Genomic DNA, 15,298 nt, shown 5'->3' with positions numbered 1-15,298 from the left:
CCAAAAAAACTTAAATGTAAATCCTACCATTAGAACAATTTATCAATACATGAAGAAGCACAGAAAATCACTAATTGAATAAATAGTAACATTAAAACATTTAAGTAGCTTATATAATTGTTAAGAAGAAACGTTATATGACAATGGTGTTTTATAGAGATTTGTTTAGATTTGTAAAATTTAATTTGTAATGACAAAATGAACTTACAATCAATAATCTTTACAAAAGAAATTGCAATAAATCATTGATGTTTATGTAATTGTTATCGTTCATCTTCAACGTAGATAGAATATTGGTAGTTTCACAGGTATTACAAATGCAAGATCCATGCCCAGCTTACATTGACAATCCGCGGTACTGGTATCTAGAAAAAAATTGTCAATTAATTGAGTATAAAGGATGGAAGTTTAAATGTCACTATTAAATACCATATGAAAAATATATACAAATCTATTATCTAGAACAAATCCTAAAAATTCAGAGTTGGAAACAATAAAACCAAATTATATTCTTTGAACCAAAAGATTTAAGAAAATATTCAATTGAAACCCATAACACTTGTATAAAACTACAAACTGTTATGAAATATTAACTGATAAAAAATGATAAGATAAATTTAATTTTGATATGACATGGAGTAATGTACAGGTAAAACTGTATGGTTCGCCCTATGTTAAATATTAAAGATGGAATTCATAAGTATATAATTTTAAATCACTGTTAACCAGTGTAATATGATATTTTGATTAATTATACAAAACTCTGATTCCATTACAACAATAAAATGTCTAAAGCATGCTTAATACATTAAATAGTTTTTATACTTTTTACATTAACGTTCCAAAAAAACTTAAATGTAAATCCTACCATTAGAACAATTTATCAATACATGAAGAAGCACAGAAAATCACTAATTGAATAAATAGTAACATTAAAACATTTAAGTAGCTTATATAATTGTTAAGAAGAAACGTTATATGACAATGGTGTTTTATAGAGATTTGTTTAGATTTGTAAAATTTAATTTGTAATGACAAAATGAACTTACAATCAATAATCATTACAAAAGAAATTGCAAAAAATCATTGATGTTTATGTAATTGTTATCGTTCATCTTCAACGTAGATAGAATATTGGTAGTTTCACAGGTATTACAAATGCAAGATCCATGCCCAGCTTACATTGACAATCCGCGGTACTGGTATCTAGAAAAAAATTGTCAATTAATTGAGTATAAAGGATGGAAGTTTAAATGTCACTATTAAATACCATATGAAAAATATATACAAATCTATTATCTAGAACAAATCCTAAAAATTCAGAGTTGGAAACAATAAAACCAAATTATATTCTTTGAACCAAAAGATTTAAGAAAATATTCAATTGAAACCCATAACACTTGTATAAAACTACAAACTGTTATGAAATATTAACTGATAAAAAATGATAAGATAAATTTAATTTTGATATGACATGGAGTAATGTACAGGTAAAACTGTATGGTTCGCCCTATGTTAAATATTAAAGATGGAATTCATAAGTATATAAATTTTAAATCACTGTTAACCAGTGTAATATGATATTTTGATTAATTATACAAAACGCTGATTCCATTACAACAATAAAATGTCTAAAGCATGCTTAATAAATTAAATAGTTTTTATACTTCTTACATTTAACGTTCCAAAAAAACTTAAATGTAAATCCTACCATTAGAACAATTTATCAATACATGAAGAAGCACAGAAAATCACTAATTGAATAAATAGTAACATTAAAACATTTAAGTAGCGTATATAATTGTTAAGAAGAAACGTTATATGACAATGGTGTTTTATAGAGATTTGTTTAGATTTGTAAAATTTAATTTGTAATGACAAAATGAACTTACAATCAATAATCTTTACAAAAGAAATTGCAATAAATCATTGATGTTTATGTAATTGTTATCGTTCATCTTCAACGTAGATAGAATATTGGTAGTTTCACAGGTATTACAAATGCAAGATCCATGCCCAGCTTACATTGACAATCCGCGGTACTGGTATCTAGAAAAAAATTGTCAATTAATTGAGTATAAAGGATGGAAGATTAAATGTCACTATTATATACCATATGAAAAATATATACAAATCTAATATCTAGAACAAATCCTAATAATTCACAGTTGGAAACATTAAAACCAAATTATATTCTTTGAACCAAAAGATTTAAGAAAATATTCAATTGAAACCCATAACACTTGTATAAAACTACAAACTGTTATGAAATATTAACTGATAAAAAATGATAAGATAAATTTAATTTTGATATGACATGTAGTAATGTACAGGTAAAACTGTATGGTTCGCCCTTTGTTAAATATTAAAGATGGAATTCATAATTATATTAATTTTAAATCAATAATCATTACAAAAGAAATTGCAAAAAATCATTGATGTTTATGTAATTGTTATCGTTCATCTTCAACGTAGATAGAATATTGGTAGTTTCACAGGTATTACAAATGCAAGATCCATGCCCAGCTTACATTGACAATCCGCGGTACTGGTATCTAGAAAAAAATTGTTAATTAATTGAGTATAAAGGATGGAAGTTTAAATGTCACTATTAAATACCATATGAAAAATATATACAAATCTATTATCTAGAACAAATCCTAAAAATTCAGAGTTGGAAACAATAAAACCAAATTATATTCTTTGAACCAAAAGATTTAAGAAAATATTCAATTGAAACCCATAACACTTGTATAAAACTACAAACTGTTATGAAATATTAACTGATAAAAAATGATAAGATAAATTTAATTTTGATATGACATGGAGTAATGTACAGGTAAAACTGTATGGTTCGCCCTATGTTAAATATTAAAGATGGAATTCATAAGTATATAAATTTTAAATCACTGTTAACCAGTGGAATATGATATTTTGATTAATTATACAAAACTCTGATTCCATTACAACAATAAAATGTCTAAAGCATGCTTAATGCATTAAATAGTTTTTATACTTTTTACACTTAACGTTCCAAAAAAACTTAAATGTAAATTCTACCATTAGAACAATTTATCAATACATGAAGAAGCACAGAAAATCACTAATTGAATAAATAGTAACATTAAAACATTTAAGTAGCTTATATAATTGTTAAGAAGAAACGTTATATGACAATGGTGTTTTATAGAGATTTGTTTAGATTTGTAAAATTTAATTTGTAACGACAAAATGAACTTACAATCAATAATCATTACAAAAGAAATTGCAATAAATCATTGATGTTTATGTAATTGTTATCGTTCATCTTCAACGTAGATAGAATATTGGTAGTTTCACAGGTATTACAAATGCAAGATCCATGCCCAGCTTACATTGACAATCCGCGGTACTGGTATCTAGAAAAAAATTGTCAATTAATTGAGTATAAAGGATGGAAGTTTAAATGTCACTATTAAATACCATATGAAAAATATATACAAATCTATTATCTAGAACAAATCCTAAAAATTCAGAGTTGGAAACAATAAAACCAAATTATATTCTTTGAACCAAAAGATTTAAGAAAATATTCAATTGAAACCCATAACACTTGTATAAAACTACAAACTGTTATGAAATATTAACTGATAAAAAATGATAAGATAAATTTAATTTTGATATGACATGGAGTAATGTACAGGTAAAACTGTATGGTTCGCCCTATGTTAAATATTAAAGATGGAATTCATAAGTATATAAATTTTAAATCACTGTTAACCAGTGTAATATGATATTTTGATTAATTATACAAAACTCTGATTCCATTACAACAATAAAATGTCTAAAGCATGCTTAATACATTAAATAGTTTTTATACTTTTACATTTAACGTTCCAAAAAAACTTAAATGTAAATCCTACCATTAGAACAATTTATCAATACATGAAGAAGCACAGAAAATCACTAATTGAATAAATAGTAACATTAAAACATTTAAGTAGCGTATATAATTGTTAAGAAGAAACGTTATATGACAATGGTGTTTTATAGAGATTTGTTTAGATTTGTAAAATTTAATTTGTAATGACAAAATGAACTTACAATCAATAATCATTACAAAAGAAATTGCAATAAATCATTGATGTTTATGTAATTGTTATCGTTCATCTTCAACGTAGATAGAATATTGGTAGTTTCACAGGTATTACAAATGCAAGATCCATGCCCAGCTTACATTGACAATCCGCGGTACTGGTATCTAGAAAAAAATTGTCAATTAATTGAGTATAAAGGATGGAAGTTTAAATGTCACTATTAAATACCATATGAAAAATATATACAAATCTATTATCTAGAACAAATCCTAATAATTCAGAGTTGGAAACATTAAAACCAAATTATATTCTTTGAACCAAAAGATTTAAGAAAATATTCAATTGAAACCCATAACACTTGTATAAAACTACAAACTGTTATGAAATATTAACTGATAAAAAATGATAAGATAAATTTAATTTTGATATGACATGGAGTAATGTACAGGTAAAACTGTATGGTTCGCCCTATGTTAAATATTAAAGATGGAATTCATAAGTATATAAATTTTAAATCACTGTTAACCAGTGGAATATGATATTTTGATTAATTATACAAAACTCTGATTCCATTACAACAATAAAATGTCTAAAGCATGCTTAATACATTAAATAGTTTTTATACTTTTACATTTAACGTTCCAAAAAAACTTAAATGTAAATCCTACCATTAGAACAATTTATCAATACATGAAGAAGCACAGAAAATCACTAATTGAATAAATAGTAACATTAAAACATTTAAGTAGCGTATATAATTGTTAAGAAGAAACGTTATATGACAATGGTGTTTTATAGAGATTTGTTTAGATTTGTAAAATTTAATTTGTAATGACAAAATGAACTTACAATCAATAATCATTACAAAAGAAATTGCAATAAATCATTGATGTTTATGTAATTGTTATCGTTCATCTTCAACGTAGATAGAATATTGGTAGTTTCACAGGTATTACAAATGCAAGATCCATGCCCAGCTTACATTGACAATCCGCGGTACTGGTATCTAGAAAAAAATTGTCAATTAATTGAGTATAAAGGATGGAAGTTTAAATGTCACTATTAAATACCATATGAAAAATATATACAAATCTATTATCTAGAACAAATCCTAATAATTCAGAGTTGGAAACATTAAAACCAAATTATATTCTTTGAACCAAAAGATTTAAGAAAATATTCAATTGAAACCCATAACACTTGTATAAAACTACAAACTGTTATGAAATATTAACTGATAAAAAATGATAAGATAAATTTAATTTTGATATGACATGGAGTAATGTACAGGTAAAACTGTATGGTTCGCCCTATGTTAAATATTAAAGATGGAATTCATAAGTATATAAATTTTAAATCACTGTTAACCAGTGTAATATGATATTTTGATTAATTATACAAAACTCTGATTCCATTACAACAATAAAATGTCTAAAGCATGCTTAATACATTAAATAGTTTTTATACTTTTACATTAACGTTCCAAAAAAACTTAAATGTAAATCCTACCATTAGAACAATTTATCAATACATGAAGAAGCACAGAAAATCACTAATTGAATAAATAGTAACATTAAAACATTTAAGTAGCTTATATAATTGTTAAGAAGAAACGTTATATGACAATGGTGTTTTATAGAGATTTGTTTAGATTTGTAAAATTTAATTTGTAATGACAAAATGAACTTACAATCAATAATCATTACAAAAGAAATTGCAAAAAATCATTGATGTTTATGTAATTGTTATCGTTCATCTTCAACGTAGATAGAATATTGGTAGTTTCACAGGTATTACAAATGCAAGATCCATGCCCAGCTTACATTGACAATCCGCGGTACTGGTATCTAGAAAAAAATTGTCAATTAATTGAGTATAAAGGATGGAAGTTTAAATGTCACTATTAAATACCATATGAAAAATATATACAAATCTATTATCTAGAACAAATCCTAATAATTCAGAGTTGGAAACAATAAAACCAAATTATATTCTTTGAACCAAAAGATTTAAGAAAATATTCAATTGAAACCCATAACACTTGTATAAAACTACAAACTGTTATGAAATATTAACTGATAAAAAATGATAAGATAAATTTAATTTTGATATGACATGGAGTAATGTACAGGTAAAACTGTATGGTTCGCCCTATGTTAAATATTAAAGATGGAATTCATAAGTATATAAATTTTAAATCACTGTTAACCAGTGTAATATGATATTTTGATTAATTATACAAAACTCTGATTCCATTACAACAATAAAATGTCTAAAGCATGCTTAATACATTAAATAGTTTTTATACTTTTTACATTTAACGTTCCAAAAAAACTTAAATGTAAATCCTACCATTAGAACAATTTATCAATACATGAAGAAGCACAGAAAATCACTAATTGAATAAATAGTAACATTAAAACATTTAAGTAGCTTATATAATTGTTAAGAAGAAACGTTATATGACAATGGTGTTTTATAGAGATTTGTTTAGATTTGTAAAATTTAATTTGTAATGACAAAATGAACTTACAATCAATAATCATTACAAAAGAAATTGCAAAAAATCATTGATGTTTATGTAATTGTTATCGTTCATCTTCAACGTAGATAGAATATTGGTAGTTTCACAGGTATTACAAATGCAAGATCCATGCCCAGCTTACATTGACAATCCGCGGTACTGGTATCTAGAAAAAAATTGTCAATTAATTGAGTATAAAGGATGGAAGTTTAAATGTCACTATTAAATACCATATGAAAAATATATACAAATCTATTATCTAGAACAAATCCTAATAATTCAGAGTTGGAAACATTAAAACCAAATTATATTCTTTGAACCAAAAGATTTAAGAAAATATTCAATTGAAACCCATAACACTTGTATAAAACTACAAACTGTTATGAAATATTAACTGATAAAAAATGATAAGATAAATTTAATTTTGATATGACATGGAGTAATGTACAGGTAAAACTGTATGGTTCGCCCTATGTTAAATATTAAAGATGGAATTCATAAGTATATAAATTTTAAATCACTGTTAACCAGTGTAATATGATATTTTGATTAATTATACAAAACTCTGATTCCATTACAACAATAAAATGTCTAAAGCATGCTTAATACATTAAATAGTTTTTATACTTTTTACATTAACGTTCCAAAAAAACTTAAATGTAAATCCTACCATTAGAACAATTTATCAATACATGAAGAAGCACAGAAAATCACTAATTGAATAAATAGTAACATTAAAACATTTAAGTAGCTTATATAATTGTTAAGAAGAAACGTTATATGACAATGGTGTTTTATAGAGATTTGTTTAGATTTGTAAAATTTAATTTGTAATGACAAAATGAACTTACAATCAATAATCATTACAAAAGAAATTGCAAAAAATCATTGATGTTTATGTAATTGTTATCGTTCATCTTCAACGTAGATAGAATATTGGTAGTTTCACAGGTATTACAAATGCAAGATCCATGCCCAGCTTACATTGACAATCCGCGGTACTGGTATCTAGAAAAAAATTGTCAATTAATTGAGTATAAAGGATGGAAGTTTAAATGTCACTATTAAATACCATATGAAAAATATATACAAATCTATTATCTAGAACAAATCCTAATAATTCAGAGTTGGAAACATTAAAACCAAATTATATTCTTTGAACCAAAAGATTTAAGAAAATATTCAATTGAAACCCATAACACTTGTATAAAACTACAAACTGTTATGAAATATTAACTGATAAAAAATGATAAGATAAATTTAATTTTGATATGACATGGAGTAATGTACAGGTAAAACTGTATGGTTCGCCCTATGTTAAATATTAAAGATGGAATTCATAAGTATATAAATTTTAAATCACTGTTAACCAGTGTAATATGATATTTTGATTAATTATACAAAACTCTGATTCCATTACAACAATAAAATGTCTAAAGCATGCTTAATACATTAAATAGTTTTTATACTTTTTACATTTAACGTTCCAAAAAAACTTAAATGTAAATCCTACCATTAGAACAATTTATCAATACATGAAGAAGCACAGAAAATCACTAATTGAATAAATAGTAACATTAAAACATTTAAGTAGCTTATATAATTGTTAAGAAGAAACGTTATATGACAATGGTGTTTTATAGAGATTTGTTTAGATTTGTAAAATTTAATTTGTAATGACAAAATGAACTTACAATCAATAATCATTACAAAAGAAATTGCAAAAAATCATTGATGTTTATGTAATTGTTATCGTTCATCTTCAACGTAGATAGAATATTGGTAGTTTCACAGGTATTACAAATGCAAGATCCATGCCCAGCTTACATTGACAATCCGCGGTACTGGTATCTAGAAAAAAATTGTCAATTAATTGAGTATAAAGGATGGAAGTTTAAATGTCACTATTAAATACCATATGAAAAATATATACAAATCTATTATCTAGAACAAATCCTAATAATTCAGAGTTGGAAACATTAAAACCAAATTATATTCTTTGAACCAAAAGATTTAAGAAAATATTCAATTGAAACCCATAACACTTGTATAAAACTACAAACTGTTATGAAATATAACTGATAAAAAATGATAAGATAAATTTAATTTTGATATGACATGGAGTAATGTACAGGTAAAACTGTATGGTTCGCCCTATGTTAAATATTAAAGATGGAATTCATAAGTATATAAATTTTAAATCACTGTTAACCAGTGTAATATGATATTTTGATTAATTATACAAAACTCTGATTCCATTACAACAATAAAATGTCTAAAGCATGCTTAATACATTAAATAGTTTTTATACTTTTACATTTAACGTTCCAAAAAAACTTAAATGTAAATCCTACCATTAGAACAATTTATCAATACATGAAGAAGCACAGAAAATCACTAATTGAATAAATAGTAACATTAAAACATTTAAGTAGCTTATATAATTGTTAAGAAGAAACGTTATATGACAATGGTGTTTTATAGAGATTTGTTTAGATTTGTAAAATTTAATTTGTAATGACAAAATGAACTTACAATCAATAATCATTACAAAAGAAATTGCAAAAAATAATTGATGTTTATGTAATTGTTATCGTTCATCTTCAACGTAGATAGAATATTGGTAGTTTCACAGGTATTACAAATGCAAGATCCATGCCCAGCTTACATTGACAATCCGCGGTACTGGTATCTAGAAAAAAATTGTCAATTAATTGAGTATAAAGGATGGAAGTTTAAATGTCACTATTATATACCATATGAAAAATATATACAAATCTAATATCTAGAACAAATCCTAATAATTCACAGTTGGAAACATTAAAACCAAATTATATTCTTTGAACCAAAAGATTTAAGAAAATATTCAATTGAAACCCATAACACTTGTATAAAACTACAAACTGTTATGAAATATAAACTGATAAAAAATGATAAGATAAATTTAATTTTGATATGACATGTAGTAATGTACAGGTAAAACTGTATGGTTCGCCCTATGTTAAATATTAAAGATGGAATTCATAAGTAAATAAATTTTAAATCACTGTTAACCAGTGGAATATGATATTTTGATTAATTATACAAAACTCTGATTCCATTACAACAATAAAATGTCTAAAGCATGCTTAATACATTAAATAGTTTTTATACTTCTTACATTTAACGTTCCAAAAAAACTTAAATGTAAATCCTACCATTAGAACAATTTATCAATACATGAAGAAGCACAGAAAATCACTAATTGAATAAATAGTAACATTAAAACATTTAAGTAGCTTATATAATTGTTAAGAAGAAACGTTATATGACAATGGTGTTTTATAGAGATTTGTTTAGATTTGTAAAATTTAATTTGTAATGACAAAATGAACTTACAATCAATAATCATTACAAAAGAAATTGCAAAAAATCATTGATGTTTATGTAATTGTTATCGTTCATCTTCAACGTAGATAGAATATTAGTAGTTTCACAGGTATTACAAATGCAAGATCCATGCCCAGCTTACATTGACAATCCGCGGTACTGGTATCTAGAAAAAAATTGTCAATTAATTGAGTATAAAGGATGGAAGTTTAAATGTCACTATTAAATACCATATGAAAAATATATACAAATCTATTACCTAGAACAAATCCTAATAATTCACAGTTGGAAACATTAAAACCAAATTATATTCTTTGAACCAAAAGATTTAAGAAAATATTCAATTGAAACCCATAACACTTGTATAAAACTACAAACTGTTATGAAATATAAACTGATAAAAAATGATAAGATAAATTTAATTTTGATATGACATGGAGTAATGTACATGTAAAACTGTATGGTTCGCCTATGTTAAATATTAAAGATGGAATTCATAAGTAAATAAATTTTAAATCACTGTTAACCAGTGTAATATGATATTTTGATTAATTATACAAAACTCTGATTCCATTACAACAATAAAATGTCTAAAGCATGCTTAATACATTAAATAGTTTTTATACTTTTTACACTTAACGTTCCAAAAAAACATAAATGTAAATCCTACCATTAGAACAATTTATCAATACATGAAGAAGCACAGAAAATCACTAATTGAATAAATAGTAACATTAAAACATTTAAGTAGCTTATATAATTGTTAAGAAGAAACGTTATATGACAATGGTGTTTTATAGAGATTTGTTTAGATTTGTAAAATTTAATTTGTAATGACAAAATGAACTTACAATCAATAATCATTACAAAAGAAATTGCAAAAAATCATTGATGTTTATGTAATTGTTATCGTTCATCTTCAACGTAGATAGAATATTAGTAGTTTCACAGGTATTACAAATGCAAGATCCATGCCCAGCTTACATTGACAATCCGCGGTACTGGTATCTAGAAAAAAATTGTCAATTAATTGAGTATAAAGGATGGAAGTTTAAATGTCACTATTAAATACCATATGAAAAATATATACAAATCTATTACCTAGAACAAATCCTAATAATTCACAGTTGGAAACATTAAAACCAAATTATATTCTTTGAACCAAAAGATTTAAGAAAATATTCAATTGAAACCCATAACACTTGTATAAAACTACAAACTGTTATGAAATATAAACTGATAAAAAATGATAAGATAAATTTAATTTTGATATGACATGGAGTAATGTACATGTAAAACTGTATGGTTCGCCCTATGTTAAATATTAAAGATGGAATTCATAAGTAAATAAATTTTAAATCACTGTTAACCAGTGTAATATGATATTTTGATTAATTATACAAAACTCTGATTCCATTACAACAATAAAATGTCTAAAGCATGCTTAATACATTAAATAGTTTTTATACTTTTTACACTTAACGTTCCAAAAAAACATAAATGTAAATCCTACCATTAGAACAATTTATCAATACATGAAGAAGCACAGAAAATCACTTATTGAATAAATAGTAACATTAAAACATTTAAGTAGCTTATATAATTGTTAAGAAGAAACGTTATATGACAATCGTGTTTTATAGAGATTTGTTTAGATTTGTAAAATTTAATTTGTAATGACAAAATGAACTTACAATCAATAATCATTACAAAAGAAATTGCAAAAAATCATTGATGTTTATGTAATTGTTATCGTTCATCTTCAACGTAGATAGAATATTAGTAGTTTCACAGGTATTACAAATGCAAGATCCATGCCCAGCTTACATTGACAATCCGCGGTACTGGTATCTAGAAAAAAATTGTCAATTAATTGAGTATAAAGGATGGAAGTTTAAATGTCACTATTAAATACCATATGAAAAATATATACAAATCTATTACCTAGAACAAATCCTAATAATTCACAGTTGGAAACATTAAAACCAAATTATATTCTTTGAACCAAAAGATTTAAGAAAATATTCAATTGAAACCCATAACACTTGTATAAAACTACAAACTGTTATGAAATATAAACTGATAAAAAATGATAAGATAAATTTAATTTTGATATGACATGGAGTAATGTACATGTAAAACTGTATGGTTCGCCTTATGTTAAATATTAAAGATGGAATTCATAAGTAAATAAATTTTAAATCACTGTTAACCAGTGTAATATGATATTTTGATTAATTATACAAAACTCTGATTCCATTACAACAATAAAATGTCTAAAGCATGCTTAATACATTAAATAGTTTTTATACTTTTTACACTTAACGTTCCAAAAAAACATAAATGTAAATCCTACCATTAGAACAATTTATCAATACATGAAGAAGCACAGAAAATCACTTATTGAATAAATAGTAACATTAAAACATTTAAGTAGCTTATATAATTGTTAAGAAGAAACGTTATATGACAATGGTGTTTTATAGAGATTTGTTTAGATTTGTAAAATTTAATTTGTAATGACAAAATGAACTTACAATCAATAATCATTACAAAAGAAATTGCAAAAAATCATTGATGTTTATGTAATTGTTATCGTTCATCTTCAACGTAGATAGAATATTAGTAGTTTCACAGGTATTACAAATGCAAGATCCATGCCCAGCTTACATTGACAATCCGCGGTACTGGTATCTAGAAAAAAATTGTCAATTAATTGAGTATAAAGGATGGAAGTTTAAATGTCACTATTAAATACCATATGAAAAATATATACAAATCTATTACCTAGAACAAATCCTAATAATTCACAGTTGGAAACATTAAAACCAAATTATATTCTTTGAACCAAAAGATTTAAGAAAATATTCAATTGAAACCCATAACACTTGTATAAAACTACAAACTGTTATGAAATATAAACTGATAAAAAATGATAAGATAAATTTAATTTTGATATGACATGGAGTAATGTACATGTAAAACTGTATGGTTCGCCTTATGTTAAATATTAAAGATGGAATTCATAAGTAAATAAATTTTAAATCACTGTTAACCAGTGTAATATGATATTTTGATTAATTATACAAAACTCTGATTCCATTACAACAATAAAATGTCTAAAGCATGCTTAATACATTAAATAGTTTTTATACTTTTTACACTTAACGTTCCAAAAAAACATAAATGTAAATCCTACCATTAGAACAATTTATCAATACATGAAGAAGCACAGAAAATCACTTATTGAATAAATAGTAACATTAAAACATTTAAGTAGCTTATATAATTGTTAAGAAGAAACGTTATATGACAATCGTGTTTTATAGAGATTTGTTTAGATTTGTAAAATTTAATTTGTAATGACAAAATGAACTTACAATCAATAATCATTACAAAAGAAATTGCAAAAAATCATTGATGTTTATGTAATTGTTATCGTTCATCTTCAACGTAGATAGAATATTAGTAGTTTCACAGGTATTACAAATGCAAGATCCATGCCCAGCTTACATTGACAATCCGCGGTACTGGTATCTAGAAAAAAATTGTCAATTAATTGAGTATAAAGGATGGAAGTTTAAATGTCACTATTAAATACCATATGAAAAATATATACAAATCTATTACCTAGAACAAATCCTAATAATTCACAGTTGGAAACATTAAAACCAAATTATATTCTTTGAACCAAAAGATTTAAGAAAATATTCAATTGAAACCCATAACACTTGTATAAAACTACAAACTGTTATGAAATATAAACTGATAAAAAATGATAAGATAAATTTAATTTTGATATGACATGGAGTAATGTACATGTAAAACTGTATGGTTCGCCTTATGTTAAATATTAAAGATGGAATTCATAAGTAAATAAATTTTAAATCACTGTTAACCAGTGTAATATGATATTTTGATTAATTATACAAAACTCTGATTCCATTACAACAATAAAATGTCTAAAGCATGCTTAATACATTAAATAGTTTTTATACTTTTTACACTTAACGTTCCAAAAAAACATAAATGTAAATCCTACCATTAGAACAATTTATCAATACATGAAGAAGCACAGAAAATCACTTATTGAATAAATAGTAACATTAAAACATTTAAGTAGCTTATATAATTGTTAAGAAGAAACGTTATATGACAATCGTGTTTTATAGAGATTTGTTTAGATTTGTAAAATTTAATTTGTAATGACAAAATGAACTTACAATCAATAATCATTACAAAAGAAATTGCAAAAAATCATTGATGTTTATGTAATTGTTATCGTTCATCTTCAACGTAGATAGAATATTAGTAGTTTCACAGGTATTACAAATGCAAGATCCATGCCCAGCTTACATTGACAATCCGCGGTACTGGTATCTAGAAAAAAATTGTCAATTAATTGAGTATAAAGGATGGAAGTTTAAATGTCACTATTAAATACCATATGAAAAATATATACAAATCTATTACCTAGAACAAATCCTAATAATTCACAGTTGGAAACATTAAAACCAAATTATATTCTTTGAACCAAAAGATTTAAGAAAATATTCAATTGAAACCCATAACACTTGTATAAAACTACAAACTGTTATGAAATATAAACTGATAAAAAATGATAAGATAAATTTAATTTTGATATGACATGGAGTAATGTACATGTAAAACTGTATGGTTCGCCTTATGTTAAATATTAAAGATGGAATTCATAAGTAAATAAATTTTAAATCACTGTTAACCAGTGTAATATGATATTTTGATTAATTATACAAAACTCTGATTCCATTACAACAATAAAATGTCTAAAGCATGCTTAATACATTAAATAGTTTTTATACTTTTTACACTTAACGTTCCAAAAAAACATAAATGTAAATCCTACCATTAGAACAATTTATCAATACATGAAGAAGCACAGAAAATCACTTATTGAATAAATAGTAACATTAAAACATTTAAGTAGCTTATATAATTGTTAAGAAGAAACGTTATATGACAATGGTGTTTTATAGAGATTTGTTTAGATTTGTAAAATTTAATTTGTAATGACAAAATGAACTTACAATCAATAATCATTACAAAAGAAATTGCAAAAAATCATTGATGTTTATGTAATTGTTATCGTTCATCTTCAACGTAGATAGAATATTAGTAGTTTCACAGGTATTACAAATGCAAGATCCATGCCCAGCTTACATTGACAATCCGCGGTACTGGTATCTAGAAAAAAATTGTCAATTAATTGAGTATAAAGGATGGAAGTTTAAATGTCACTATTAAATACCATATGAAAAATATATACAAATCTATTACCTAGAACAAATCC

General features: G+C 24.8%; 1 protein-coding gene across 4 annotated transcripts in view; it reads right to left on the bottom strand.

The window, feature by feature from the left end:
* The window catches only part of LOC113559873 (F-box only protein 2-like), a 52,528-nt gene that overhangs the window by 18,064 nt on the left and 19,166 nt on the right, over positions 1-15,298 (bottom strand). For 2 of the 4 annotated variants that reach the window (XM_026965654.1, XM_026965653.1), the window contains exons 23-41: positions 15,036-15,192; positions 14,193-14,349; positions 13,350-13,506; positions 12,507-12,663; positions 11,664-11,820; positions 10,821-10,977; positions 9,979-10,135; positions 9,136-9,292; positions 8,295-8,451; positions 7,452-7,608; positions 6,610-6,766; positions 5,767-5,923; positions 4,926-5,082; positions 4,084-4,240; positions 3,242-3,398; positions 2,415-2,555; positions 1,893-2,049; positions 1,050-1,206; positions 209-365 (exon numbers count right to left, since the gene is read on the bottom strand). The exons of 1 other annotated variant lie outside the window; for it this stretch is intronic. The gene's annotated coding sequence lies outside the window, so the exon portion shown is untranslated. The remainder of the gene's footprint in view (positions 1-208; positions 366-1,049; positions 1,207-1,892; positions 2,050-2,414; positions 2,556-3,241; positions 3,399-4,083; positions 4,241-4,925; positions 5,083-5,766; positions 5,924-6,609; positions 6,767-7,451; positions 7,609-8,294; positions 8,452-9,135; positions 9,293-9,978; positions 10,136-10,820; positions 10,978-11,663; positions 11,821-12,506; positions 12,664-13,349; positions 13,507-14,192; positions 14,350-15,035; positions 15,193-15,298) is intronic. One more of the 4 variants, XM_026965655.1, reaches the window with a different exon arrangement.

Source organism: Rhopalosiphum maidis, chromosome 3, assembly GCF_003676215.2.
Source record: "Rhopalosiphum maidis isolate BTI-1 chromosome 3, ASM367621v3, whole genome shotgun sequence".
NCBI lineage: Eukaryota > Metazoa > Arthropoda > Insecta > Hemiptera > Aphididae > Rhopalosiphum > Rhopalosiphum maidis.
The sequence above is the reverse complement of the archived record's forward strand: the minus strand, read 5'-3'. Positions and strand labels throughout refer to the sequence as shown.